This window comes from Schistocerca piceifrons, unplaced genomic scaffold, assembly GCF_021461385.2.
Source record: "Schistocerca piceifrons isolate TAMUIC-IGC-003096 unplaced genomic scaffold, iqSchPice1.1 HiC_scaffold_2341, whole genome shotgun sequence".
In the NCBI taxonomy this organism is placed as follows: domain Eukaryota; kingdom Metazoa; phylum Arthropoda; class Insecta; order Orthoptera; family Acrididae; genus Schistocerca; species Schistocerca piceifrons.
The window spans coordinates 2,650,844-2,665,668 of record NW_025728275.1 but is presented as its reverse complement, the minus strand read 5'-3'; positions in this window follow the sequence as shown (position 1 = coordinate 2,665,668).

Below are 14,825 nucleotides of genomic sequence, written 5' to 3'. Positions count from 1 at the left end.
AAAAGTATGACTAAATTGAAGAGTGGTTTTTTTTTTTGGATTGAGTTAGCGATGTTATTTAATTAATTTGAGACAGAAATAATGACAGTTAAATTATTCAGAAATAAGACAAAAGAGTAGTTATCCATAGGTTGATAATTTTGAGTGTTAATTTGCCTTCAGAACTTAATAGTTTCAGTATAACGACCATAACAGTTTCAGGGCCCCCCCCCCCCTTCTTTTGTCCATTTTTTCAACCTTGAAATGTGCTGATCAGACTTGACCAGTAAAGCTAAATTCTATATTAATCCTAAGTGTATTAGTGTTTTTCCATCCTTAATAGTGACATTGTGTGTTTACTTTCAAGATTGTCGATGCTAGGGCATTCTACGCCCGATTTCAGTCTGATCAATATACAAAATGCAGTTCGTAGTAATCATTGCTGTGTGGTGTTGTGTAAATTTAGCTCGTCCAAACTAGTACAAAAAGAGAAAACTTTAGTTCAGTGCATTTTTCTGGTTCCAAACTTTGCCATATAACACATCATTACTACGTGTTACTATGCTGGTACATGCACCCACTTGTACAACGAAAAACTCAGTCATTGCCTAAGTAGGCTGGCGACCGAATTATTAATTATAGGTAGCATCTACTGTGTGTACTTCTAGTCGATGCGAAAGAGTAATTATACTTTACTTTTGCTTGATGCATCACTGTAGTTACTGACTGAGTATAAGTCCGATCTTGCTTCTATTAGGTACACGCGGTCAACTAATGTACTAAAATCCTTGTTTATAAGCTCGTGAACTTATTGCAGTACAGGCTTTATAGAGCTAACGTACGTCCGAGCAGGGCGGTAGCGTTACAAGTGGTATCCCAAAAGAATATCCTGTCTTTTCCATAGAAACGTTACTCAATTTAGAAGGAGATGTCATAGAACCCATAGTATTTCATAGTGATGAAATTTCTGTGTTAATTCGTCAATGTGAGGGAGCGAGGGATGCAGAAAAGAAGGAATAGTGCATCGGAGAGGAGATACTCGAATCCCAAAGAAAATCCTGTCGTTTCCATCGAAACGTTACTCGATTTAAAAGGAGCTGTCATAGAACCCATAGTAATTCAAAGCGACGCAATTTCTGTGTTAATTCGTCAATATGAGGGGCAGAGGGATGCAGTAAAGAAGGAAGAGTGCATCGGAAAGGAGATCCTCATTTCCGATAAGAAAATCTTTTAGTTTCCGTAGAAACGTTACTCAATTTAGAAGGAGATGGCATAGAACACATAGTAATTCATAGCGACGAACTTTATGTGTTAATTCGTCAATGTGAGGGAGCGAGGGATGCAGTAAAAGAAGGAAGAGTGCATCGGAAAAGAGATACTCGTATCCCAAGAGAAAATACTGACATTTCCATAGAAACGTTACTCGATTGAGAAGGAGATGTCATAGAAACCATAGTATTTTTATAGCGTGGCAATTTCTGTGTTGATTCGTCAATGTGAGGGAGCGAGGGATGCAGTGAAGAAGGAATAGTGCATCGAAGAGGAGATACTCGTAATCCGAAAAAAAATCCTGTCGTTTCCATAGAAACGTTACTTGATTTAGAAGGAGATGTCATAGAACCCATAGTATTTCAAAGCGACGCAATTTCAGTGTTAATTCGTCAATGTGAGGGAGCCAGTGATGTAATAAAGAAGGAATAGTGCATCGGAAAGGTGATATTCGTATCCCAAAAAAAAAGAAATATCCTGTCATTTCATAGAAACGTTACTCGACTTTGAAGGAGATGTCATTGAATCCATAGTATTTCATAGAGACACAATATTGGTGTTAAATCGCCAATGTGAGGGAGCGACGGATGCAGTAAAGAAGGAATAGTGGTTCGGAAAGGAGATACTCGTATCCCAAAAGAAAATAGAAAATCCTGTAGTTTCCATAGAAACGCTACTCGATTTAGAAGGAGATGTCATAGAACCCATACCATTTCATAGAAACGTTACTCGATTTAGAAGGAGATGTCATAGAACACATAGTATTTCAATGCGACGCAATTTCTGTGTTAATACGTCAATCTGAGGGAGCGAGGGATGAAGTAAAGAAGGAATAGTGCATCGGAAAGTAGCCAGTCGTATCCCAAAAGAAAATCCAGTCGCTTCCATAGAAACGTTACTAGTTTTGGAAGGAGATGTCATAGAACCCATAGAATTTCATAGCGACGCAATTTCTGTGTTAATTCGTCAATGTGAGGGAGCGAGTGATGCTGTAAAGAAGGAATAGTGCTTCGGTATTACATACTCGATTCCTAAAAGAAAATCCAGTCGTTTCCATAGAAAAGTTACTCGATTTAGAAGCAGAAGTCCTAGAACCCATAGTATTTCATAGCGACGAAAATTCTGTTTAATTTTTTAATGTGAGGGAGCGAGGGATGCAGTTAAGAAGGAATAGTGCATCGGAAAGGAGACAGTCGTATCCAATAAGAAATTCCTGACGTTTCCATAGAAACGCTACTCGATTTAGAAGGAGATGTCATAGAATCCATTGTATTTCATAGCGACGCAATTTCTGTGTTAACTGGTCAATAAGAGGGAGCGAGCAGTGCAGGAAAGACGGAATAGTGCATCGGAAATGAAATACTTGTATCCCAAAAGAAAATCATGTCGTTTCCATAGAAACGTTACATGTCATAGAACACATAGTATATCATAGCGACGCAATATCAGTATTAATTCGTCAATGTGAGGGAGCGAGGAATGCAGTAAAGACGGAATAGTGCATCGGAAAAGAAATACTTGTATCCCAAAACAAAATCCTGTCGTTTGCATAGAAACGTGACTCGATGTAGAATGGGATGTCATGGAACCCATAGTATTTCATAGCGACGCAATTTCTGTGTTAATTCGTCAAAGTGAGGGAGCGAGGGATGCAATAATGAAGGAATTGTGCATCGGAAAGGAGATAGTCGTATCCCAAAAGAAAATCCTGGCGTTTCCATAGAAACGTTACTCGATTTAGAAGGAGAAATCATAGAAACCATAGTATTTCGTTGCGACGCAATTTCTGTGTTAATTCGTCAATGTGAGGGAGCGAGGGATGCAGTAAAGAAATAATAGTGCATAGGAGAGGAGAGAGTCGTACCCAAAAGAAAATCCTGTTGTTTCCATAGAAACGTTACTCGATTTTGAACGAGTGGTCATAGAACCCGTAGTATTTCATAGACACGCTATATCTGTGTTAATTCGTCAATATAAGGGAGCGAGGGATGCAGTAAAGGAGGAATAGTGCATCGGAAAAGAAATACTTGTATCCCAAAAGAAAGTTCTGTCGTTTCCATACAAACGTTACTCGATTTAGAAGGAGAAGTCATAGAACCCGTAGTATTTCATAGACACGCAATATCTGTGTTAATTCGTCAATATAAGGGAGCGAGGGATGCAGTAAAGGAGGAATAGTGCATCGGAAAAGAAATACTTGTATCCCAAAAGAAAGTTCTGTCGTTTCCATAGAAACGTTACTCGATTTAGAAGGAGAAGTCATAGAACCCATAATATTTCATAGCCCCGCAATTTCTGTGTTAATTTGTCAATGTGAGGGATCAAGGGATGCAGTAAAGAAGGAATATTGCATCGGAAAGGAGACTGTCGTATCCAATAAGAAAATCCTTGCGTTTCTATAGAAACGTTACTCGTTTTAGAAGGAGACGTCATAGAACACATTGGATTTTATAGCGACGCAATTTCTGTGTTAATTCGTCTATGTGAGGAAGCGAGGGATGCAGTAAAGAAGGAATAGTGCATCGGAAAAGAAATACTTGTATCCCAAAAGAAAATCATGTAGCTTGTATAGAAACGTTACTCGATGTAGACGGAGACGTCATGGAACACATAATATTTCATAGCGACACAATTTCTGAATTAATTCGTCAATGTGAGGGAGAGAGGGATGCAGTGAAGAAGGAATACTGCATCGGAAAGGAGACAGTCGTATCCCAAAAGAAAATCCTTTCCTATCCATAGAACCGTCACTCGATTTAGAAAAAGATGACATAGAACCTTTAGTATTTCTAAGCAACGCCATTTCTGTGTTAAATCGTCAATGCGAGGAAGCGAGAGATGAAGTAAAGATAAAATAAAGCATCGAAAAGGAGACAGTTGTTTCAAAAAAGACAATCCCGTCGTTTCGATAGAAACGTCACTGGATTTAGAAGGAGATGTCATATAACCCATAGTATTTCATAGCAACGCAATTTCTGTGTTAATTCGTCAATGTGAGGGAGCGATGGATGCAGTAATGACGGAATAGTGCAACGGAAAGGAGATACTCGAATCCCAAAAGAAAATCCAGTCTTTTCCATAGAAACGTACCCGATTGAGAAGGAGAAATCATAGAACCCATAGAATTTCATAGCGACGCAATTTCTGTGTTAATTCATTAATGTGAGGGAGCGTGGGATGCAGTAAAGAAGGAATAGTGCATCGGAATGGAGTTACTCGTATCCCAAAAGAAAATCCAGTCGTTTCCACAGAAACGCTACCCGATTTAGAAGGAGATGTCACAGAACCCATAGTATTTCATAGCGCCGCAATATCTGTGTTAATTCCTCAATGTGAGGCAGCGAGGGATGCAGTAAAGGAGGAATAGTGCTTCGGAAAGGAGAATCTCGTATCCCTAACGAAAATCCAGTCTTTTCCGTAGATACGTACCCGATTGAGAAGGAGATGTCATAGAACCCATAGAATTTCATAGCGACGCAATTTCTGTGTTAATTCGTCAATGTGAGGGCGCGAGGGATGCAGTAAAGAGGGAATAGTGCATCGCAAAGGAGATAGTTGTATCAAAAAAGAAAATCGCGTCGTATCCACAGAAACGTTACACAATGTAGACGGAGATGTCATGTAACTCATAGTATTTCACAACGACGCAATTTCTGTGTTAATTCGTCAATGTGAGGGAGCGAGGGTTACAGTAAAGAAGGAATAGTGCATCGAAAAGGAGATACTCGTATCCCAAAAGAAAATCCAGTCGTTTCCAAAGAAACGTACCCGATTTAGAAGGAGATGTCATAGAACGCACAGAATTTCGTAGCGACGCAATATCTGTGTTAATTCGTCAACGTGAGGGAGCGAGGGATGCAGTATAGTAGGAACTGTGCATCATAATGAGGATAGTCGTATCCCAAACGAAAATCCCATCGTTTCCATAGAAACGATACTCGATTTAGAAGGTGAAGTCATAGAAACCGTAGTATATCATAGCGACGCAACTTCTGTGTTAATTCGTCAATGTGAGGGAGCGATGGATGAAGTAATGAAGGAATAGTGCATCGGAGGGGAGAGAGTCGTATCCCAAAAGAAAATCCTGTCGTTTCCGTAGGAACGTTACTCGATTTAGGAGGAGATGTCATAGGGCCCAAAGTATATCATAGCGACGCACATACTGTGTTAATTCGTCAATGTGAGGGAGAGAGTGATGCAGTAAATAAGGAATAGTGCATCGGAGAGGAGACCGTCGGATTCCAAAAGAAAATCCTGTCGTTTCCATAGAAACGTTACTCGATTTAGAAAGAGATGTCATAGAGCCCATTGTATTTCATAGCGACGCAATTTCTGTGTTAATTCGTCAATGTAAGCGAGCGAGTGATGCAGTAAAGAAGGAATAGTGCTTCGGAAAAGAAATACATGTATCCCTAAAGAAAATCCTGTTGTCTCCATGGGAACTTTACTCGACTTAGAAGGAGAAGTCTTGGAACCCATAGTATTTCATAGCCCCGCAATTTCTGTGTTAATTCGTCAATGTGAGAGAGCGAGTGATGCAGTAACGAAGGAATAGTGCATTGGAAAGGAGTCAGTCGAATCCAATATGAAAATCCTGGCGTTTCCAAAAAAACGTTAGTCGATTTAGAAGGAGATGTCATAGAACCCATAGTATTTCATAGCGACGCAATTTCTATGTTAATTCGTCAGTGTGAAGGAGCGAGGGTTACAGTAAAGAAGGAATAGTGCATCGGAAAGGAGATACTCGTATCCCAAACGAAAATCCAGTCGTTTCCATAGAAACGTTACTCGAATTAGAGGGAGATGTCATAGAACCCATAGTATTTCATAGCGACGCAATTTCTGTGTCAATTCGTCGATGTGAAAGAGCGAGGGATGATGTAAAGGGGAAATAGTGCATCGGAAAGGAGATAGTCGTATCAAACAAGAAAATCCCGTTGTTGCCATAGAAACATTACTCAGTTTTGAAGGAGATGTCATAGAACCCATAGTATTTCATAGCGACGCAATTTCTGTGTTAATTCGTCAATGTGAGGGGCGAGGGATGCAATAAAGAAGGAATAGTGCATCGGAATAGAAATACTTGTTTGCCAAAAGAAAATCCTGTCGTTTCCATAGAAATGTAACCGGATTTAGAAGGAGATGTCATTTAGCCCATGGTATATCATAGCGACGCAATTTCTGTGTTAATTCGTCATTGTGAGGGAGCGAGGGATGCACTAAAGAAAGACTAGTGCATCGGAAAGGAGATAGTCGTATCCCAAAAGAAAACGCTGTCGTTGCCATAGAGACATTACTCGATTTAGAACGAGTAGTCATAGAACCCATAGTATTTCATAGCGGCGCAATATCTGTGTTAATTAGTCAATATGAGGGAGCGAGGGATGCAGTAAAGAAGGAATAGCGCTTCGGAAAAAAAATTCTTGTATCCCAAAAGAAAATCCAGTCGTTTCCATAAAAACGTTACTCGACTTAGAAGGAGAAGTCATAGAACCCAAAGTATTTCATAGCCCCGCTATTTCTGTGTTAATTTGGCAATGTGGGGGAGCAAGGGATGCAGTAAAGAAGGAATAGTGCATCGGAAAAGAGACAGTCGTATCCCAAAAGAAAATCCTTTCGTATCCATAGAAACGTCACTCGATTTGGAAAGAGATGTCATATAACCCATAGTATTTCATAGCGACGCCATTTCTGTGTTAATTCGACAATGTGAGGGAGCGAGGGATGCTGTAAAGAAGGAATAGTGCATAGGAAAGGAGACAGTCGTATCCCAAATGAAAATCCTTCGTATCCATAGAAACGTCACACGATTTAGTAGGAGATGTCATAGAACCCTTAGTACTTCATAGCAACGCCAATTCTGTGTTAATTCGTCAATGTGAGGGAGCGAGGAATGCAGTAAAGAAGGAATAGTGCATCGGAAAAGAAATACTTGTATCCCAAAAGAAAATCTTGTCGTTTCCATAGAAACGTGACTCTATTTAGAATGCGATGTCATGGAACCCATAGTATTTCATAGCGATGCAATTTCTGTGTTAATTCGTCAATGTGAGGGGGCGAGGGATGCAGTAAAGAAATAATAGTGCATCGCAGAGGAGAGAGTCGTATCCCAAAAGAAAATGCCCGCATCTCGTGGTCGTGCGGTAGCGTTCTCGCTTCCCACGCCCGGGTTCCCGGGTTCGATTCCCGGCGGGGTCAGGGATTTTCTCTGCCTCGTGATGGCTGGGTGTTGTGTGATGTCCTTAGGTTAGTTAGGTTTAAGTAGTTCTAAGTTCTAGGGGACTGATGACCATAGATGATAAGTCCCATAGTGCTCAGAGCCATTTTTAAAAGAAAATCCTGTTGTTTACATAGAAATGTAACTCGATTTAGAAGGAGATGCCACAGAGCCCATGGTATATCATAGCGACGCAATTTCTGTGTTAATTCGTCATTGTGAGGAAGCGAGGGATGCACTAAAGAAGGACTAGTGCATCGGAAAGGAGATAATCGTATCCCAAAAAAAATGCTGTCGTTGCCATAGAAACGTTACTCGATTTTGAACGAGTAGTCATAGAATCCGTAGTATTTCATAGACACGCAATATCTGTGTTAATTCGTCAATATAAGGGGGCGAGGGATGCAGTAAAGAAGGAATAGTGCTTCGGAAATGAAATACTTGTATCCCAAAAGAAAATCCTGTCGTTTCCATAGAAACGTAACTCGATTTAGAAGGAGAAGTCATAGAACCCATACTATTTCATAACGCCGCAATTTCTGTGTTAACTCGTCAATGTGAGGGAGCGAGGGATGCAGTAAAGAAGGAATAGTGCATCGGAAAGGAGACAGTCGTATCCAATATGAAATTCCTGACGTTTCCATAGAAACGTTACTCGGTTTAGAAGGAGACGTCATAGAACCAATTGTATTTCATAGCGACGCAATTTCTGTGTTAATTCGTCAATGTGAGGGTGCGAGGAATGCAGTAAAGAAGGAATAGTGCATAGGAAAAGAAACACTTGTATCCCAAAAAAAAAAATCCTGTCGTTTCCATAGAAACATGACTCGATTTCGAATGGGTTGTCATGGAACCCATAGTATTTCATAGCGATGCAATTTCTGTGTTAATTCGTCAATGTGAGTGAGCGAGGAATGCAGTTAAGAAGGAATAGTGCATCGGTAAGGAGATACTCGTATTCCAAAATATAATTCAGTCATTTCCATAGAAACGTTACTCAATTTAGAAGGAGATATCATAGAACGCACAATATTTCATAGCGACGCAATTTCTGTGTTCATTCGTCAATCTGAGGGAGCGAGTAATGCTGTAAAGTAGGAATAGTGCATCGGAAAGGAGTTACTCGAGTCCCAAATGAAAATCCAGTCGTTTCCATAGAAACGTTACTCGATTTAGAATGAGATGTCATGGAACACATAGTATTTCATAGCGACAAAATTTCTGTGTTAATTCTTCAATGTGAGGGAGCGAGGGATGCAGTAAAGAAGGAATAGTGCATCGGAAAGGAGATACTCGACTCCCAAATGAAAATCCTGTCGTTTCCATAGAAACGTTACTCGAATTAGAAGGAGAAGTCATAGAACCCATAGTACTCCAAAGCGACGCAATTTCAGTGTTAGTTCGTTAATATGAGGGAGCGAGGGACGCAGTAAAGAAGGAATAGTTCATCGGAAAGGAGATACTCGTATCCTAAAATAAATCCCAGTCGTATCCATAGATACGTTACTCGATTTGGAAGGAGTATTCATAGAACCCGTAGTATTTCATAGCGACGCAATTTCTGTGTCAATTCGACAAGGTGAGGGAGCGAGGGATGCTGTAAAGAAGGAATAGTGCATCGGAAAGGAGTTACTCGAATCCCAAAAGAAAATCCAGTCGTTTCCCTAGAAACGTTACTCGATTTAGAATGAGATGTCATAGAACCCATAGTATTTCAGAGCGACACAATTTCTGTGTTAATTCATCAATGTGAGGGAGCGAGGGATGCAGTAAAGAAGGTTTAGTGCATCGGAAAGGAGACAGTGGTATCCCAAAAGAAATTTCTGTCGTTTCCACAGAATCGTTACTCGATTAAGATGGAGTAGTCATAGGGCCCATTGTATTTCATAGCGACGCATTTTCTGTGTTAATTCGTCAATGTGAGGGAGCGAAGGATCCAGTAAAGATGGAATAGTGCACCGGAAATGAGATACTCGTATCCCAAAAGAAAATCCTGTCGTTTCCATAGAAACCTTACTCGATTTAGAAGGAGTAGTCATAGAAAATATTGTATATCATAGAGACGCAATTTCTGTGTACATTCGTCAATGTGAGGGAGCGTGGGATGCAGTAAAGAAGGAATAATGCATCTGAAAGGAGACAGTCGTATCAGAAAAGAATATCCTTTCGTTTCCATAAAAACATTACACGATTTAGAAGGAGAAGTCATAGAACCCATAGTATATCATAGCGACACAATCTCAGTGTTAATTCGTCAATGTGACGGAGCGAGGGATGCAGTAAGAAAGGAATAGTTCATCGGAAAGGAAACAATCGTATCCCAACAGAAAATCCTGTCGTATCCATAGAAACGTTACTCGATTTAGAAGGAGATGACATAGAAACCACAGAATTTCATAGCAACGCAATTACTGTGTTAATTCGTCAATGTGAGGGAGCGAGGGATGCACTAAAGAGGGACTAGTGCATCTGAAAGGCGAAAGTCGTATCCCAAAGAATAACCTGTCGTTTCCATGGAAACGTTACTTGATGTAGAAGGAGTAGTCATAAAACCCATAGTATTTCATAGCGACGCAATTCCTGTGTTAATTAGTCAATGTGAGGCAGCAAGGGATGCAGTAAAGATGGAATAGTGCATCGGAAAGGAGATACTCGTATCCTAAAATAAAATCCTGTCGCATCCATAGATACGTTACTCGATTTGGAGTGAGTTGTCATAGTACCCATAGTATTTCCTAGCGACGCCATTTCTGTGATAATTCGTCAATGTGAGGGAGCGAGGGATGCAGTAAAGAAGGAATAGTGCATCGGAAAGGAGATAGTCGTATGCCAAAAGGTAATCCCTTCGTATCCATAGATACGTTACTCGATTTAGACGGAGAATGCATAGAAACCATAGTATATCATAGCGCCACAATGTCAGTGTTAATTTGTGAATGTGAGGGGGCGAAGGATGCAGTAAAGATAGAATAGTGCATCGGAAAGGAGACAGTCGTACCCCAAAAGAATATCCTTTAGTTTCCATAGAAACGTAACTCGATTTAGAAGGAGATGTCATAGAACCCATAGTATTTCATAGCGACGCAATTTCTGTAATAATTCGTCAATGTGAGGGAGCGTGTGATGCAATTTAGAAGGAATAGTGCGTCGGAGAAGAAATAGTTGTATCCCAAAAGTAAATCTTGTCGTTTCCATAGAAACGTTACTCGATTGAGAAGGAAAAGTCATAGAACCCATAGTATTTCATAGCCCGGCAATATCTGTGTTAATTCGTCAAAGTGAGGGAGCGAGGGATGCAGTAAAGAAGGAATAGTGCATCGGATAGGAGGCAGTCGTATCCCAAAAGAAAATCCTGTCATTGTCATAGAAACGTTACTCGATTTAGAAGGGGATGTCATTGAACACATGGTATTTCATAGCGACGCCATTTCTGTGTTAATTCGTCAATGTGAGGGAGCGAGGAACGCAGTAAAGAAGGTATAGTGCATCGGAAAGGAGATACTCGTGTCCCAAAAGAAAATCCAGTTGTTTCCATAGAAACGTCACTCGATTTAGAAAGAGCTGTCATAGAGCACACAGTATTTCATAGCGACGCAATTTCTGTATTAATTCGTCCATGTGAGGGAGCGAAGGATGCAGTAAAGGAGGAATAGTGCATCGGAAAGGTGATACTCGTATCCCAAAAGAAAATCCATTCGTTTTCATAGAAAGGTTAATCGATTTAGTAGGAGATGTCATGGAACTCATAGTATTTCATAGCGACGCAATTTCTGTGTAAATTCGTCAAAGTGAGGGAGCGAGGGATGCAGCAAAGATGTGATAGTGCATCGGAAACGAGAAACTCGTATTACAAGAGAAAATCCTGTCGTTTCCATGGAAACGTTACTCGATTTAGAAGGAGATGTCTTAGAACCCATAGTATTTCACGGCGGCGCCATTTCAGTGTTAATTCTTCAATGTGAGGGTGCGAGGGATGCAGTAAAGTAGTAATAGTGCATCGGAAAAGAAATACGTGTATCCCAAAAGAAAATTCTGTCGTTTCCATAGAAACGTTACTCGATTTAGAAGGAGAAGTCATAGATCTCATAGTATTTCGTAGCCCCGCAATTTCTCTGTTAATTCGACAATGTGAGGGAGCAAGGGATGCAGTAAAGAAGGAATAGTGCATCGTAGAGGAGATAGTCGTATCCCAAAAGAAAATCCTGTCGTCTCCATAGAAACGTTACTCGATTTAGAAGGAGAAGTCATAGAACCCATAGTATTTGATAGCGACACAATATCTGTGTTATTTTGTCAATGTGAGGGAGCGAGGGATGAAGAAAAGAAATAATTGTGCATCGGAGAGGACACAGTCATATCCCAAAAGAAAATCCTGTCGCTTCCATAGAATATAGAAAAATTACTCGATTTAGAAGGAAATGTCATAGAACCTACACTATTTCATGGCGACGCAGTTTGTGTGTTAATTCGTCAATGTGAGGGAGCGAGGGATGCAGTAAAAATGGAATAGTGCATCGGAAAAGAAATACTTGTATCCCAAAAGATAATCCGGCCGTTTCCATAGAAACGTTACTCGATTTAGAAGGAGAAGTCATAGATCTCATAGCATTTCATAGCCCCGCAATTTCTGTGTTAATTCGACAATGTGAGGGAGCAAGGGATGCAGTAAAGAAGGAATAGTGCATCGTAGAGGAGATAATCGTATCCCAAAAGAAAATCCTGCCGTTTCCATAGATACGTTACTCGATTTAGAAGTGTATGTCGTAGAACCCATAGTATTTCACAACGACGAAATTTCGGTGTTAATTCTTCAATATGAGTGTGCGAGGGATGCAGTAAAGAAGTAATAGTGCTTCGGAAAAGAAATACTTGTATCCCAAAAGAAAATCCTGTCGTTTCCATAGAAACGTTACTCGATGTAGAAGGAGAAGTCATACAACCCATAATATTTCATAGCCCCGCTATTTCTGTGTTAATTCGTCAATGTGAGGGAGCTAGGGATGCAGTAAAGAAGGAATAGTGCATCGCAAAGGAGACAGACGTATCCCAAAGGAACATCCTGTCGCTTCCATAGAAACGTTACTCGATTTAGGTAGGAGAAGTCATAGAACTCGTAGTATTTCATAATGACGCAGTTTCTGTGTTAATTCTTCAATGTGAAGGTGCCAGTGATGCAGTAAAGAAGTAATGGTGCAACGGAAAAGAAATACTTGTATCCCAAAAGAAATTCTTGTCTAATCCATTGAAACGTTACTCGATTTAGAAGGAGAAAACATAGAACCTATAGTATATCATAGCAACGCAATTTCTGTGTTAATTCGTCAATGTGGGGGAGCGAGGGATGACGTAAAGAAGGAATAGTGCATCGGAGAGGAGACAGTCGTATCCCAAAAGAAAATTCTGTCGCTTCCAATGAAACGTTACTCGATTTAGAAGGAGATTTCAGAGAACCGAAAGTATATCATAGCGACGCCATTTCTGTGTTACTTCGTCAATGTGAGGGAGCGAGGGATGCCGTAAACTAGGAATAGTGCATCGGAATGGAGGCAGTCGTATCCAAAATGAAAATCCTGTCGTTTCCATAGAAACGTTACTCGATTTAGAAAGAGATGTAATAGAACCCATAGTATATCATAGCGACGCACTTTCTGTGTTAATTCGTCAATGAGACGGAGCGAGGGATGCAGTAAAGAAAGAATAGTGCATCGGAAAGGAGACGGTCGTATCCCAAAAGAAAATCTTCTCGTTTCCATAGAAACGTTCCTCGATTTCGAATGAGAGGTCATACAACCCATAGTATATCATAGCGACGCAATTTCTGTGTTAATTCGTCAATGTGCGGGAGTGAGGAATGCAGTAAAGAAGAAATAGTGCATCGGAAAGGAGACAGTCGTAACCCAAAAGAAAATCCTATCGTTTCCATAGAAACATTATTCGAATTAGAAGGATACGTCATAGAACCCATTGGATTTCATAGCAACGCAATTTCTGTGTTACTTCTTCAATGTGAAGGTGCGAGGGATGCAGTAAAGTAGTAATAGTGCATCGGAAAAAAGATACTTGTATCCCAATATAAAATACTGTCGTTTCCATAGAAACGTTACTTGACTTAGAAGGAGAAGTCATAGAACCCATAGTAATTTATAGCGACACAATTTCTGTGTTAATTCGTCAATGTGAGGGAGCGAGGGATGAGGAAAAGAAGGAATAGTGCATCGGACATTACACAGTAGTATCCCAAATGAAAATCTTGTCGTTTCCACAGAAACGACACTCGATTCAGAAGGAGATGTCATAGAACCCACACAATTTCATGGCGACGCAGTCTCTGTGTTAATTCGTCAATGTGAAGGAGCGAGGGAAGCAGTAAAAATGGAATAGTGCATCGGAAAAGAGATTCTTGTATCCCAAAAGATAATCCTGTCGTTTCCATAGAAACGTTACGCGATTTAGAAGGAGAAGTCATAGATCTCATAGTATTTCATAGCCCCGCAATTTCTGTGTTAATTCGACAATGTGAGGGAGCAAGGGATGCAGTAAAGAAGGAATAGTGCATCGTAAAGGAGATAGTCGTATCCCAAAAGAAAATCCTGTCGTCTCCATAGAAACGTTACTCGATTTAGAAGGAGAAGTCATAGAACACATAGTATTTGATAGCGACACAATTTCTGTGTTATTTTGTCAATGTGAGGGAGCGAGGGATGAAGACAAGAAAGAATAGTGCATCGGAGAGGACACAGTCGTATCCCAAAAGAAAATCCTGTCGCTTCCATAGAAACGTTACTCGATTTAGAACGAGATGTCATAGAACCCACACTATTTCATGGCGACGCAGTTTCTGTGTTAATTCGTCAATGTGAGGGAGCGAGGGATGCAGTAAAGATTGAACAGTGCATCGGAAAAGAAAAACTTGTATCGCAAAAGATAATCCTGCCGTCTCCATAGAAACGTTACTCGATTTAGAAGGAGAAGTCATTGATCTCATAGTATTTCATAACCCCGCAATGTATGTGTTAATTCGACAATGTGAGGGAGCAAGGGATGCAGTAAAGATGGAACAGTGCATCGTAGAGGAGATAGTCGTATCCCAAAAGAAAATCCTGTCGTTTCCATAGAAACGTTACTCGATTTAGAAGTGTATCTCGTAGAACCCATAGTATTTCACAACGACGAAATTTCGGTGCTAATTCTTCAATGTGAGGGTGCGAAGGATGCAGTAAAAAAGTAATAGTGCATCGGAAAATAAATACTTGTATCCCAAACGAAAGTCCCGTCGTTTCCATAGAAACGTTACTCAATTTAGAAGGAGAAGTCATAGAACCCATAGAATTTCATAGCGACGCAATTTCTGTGTTAATTC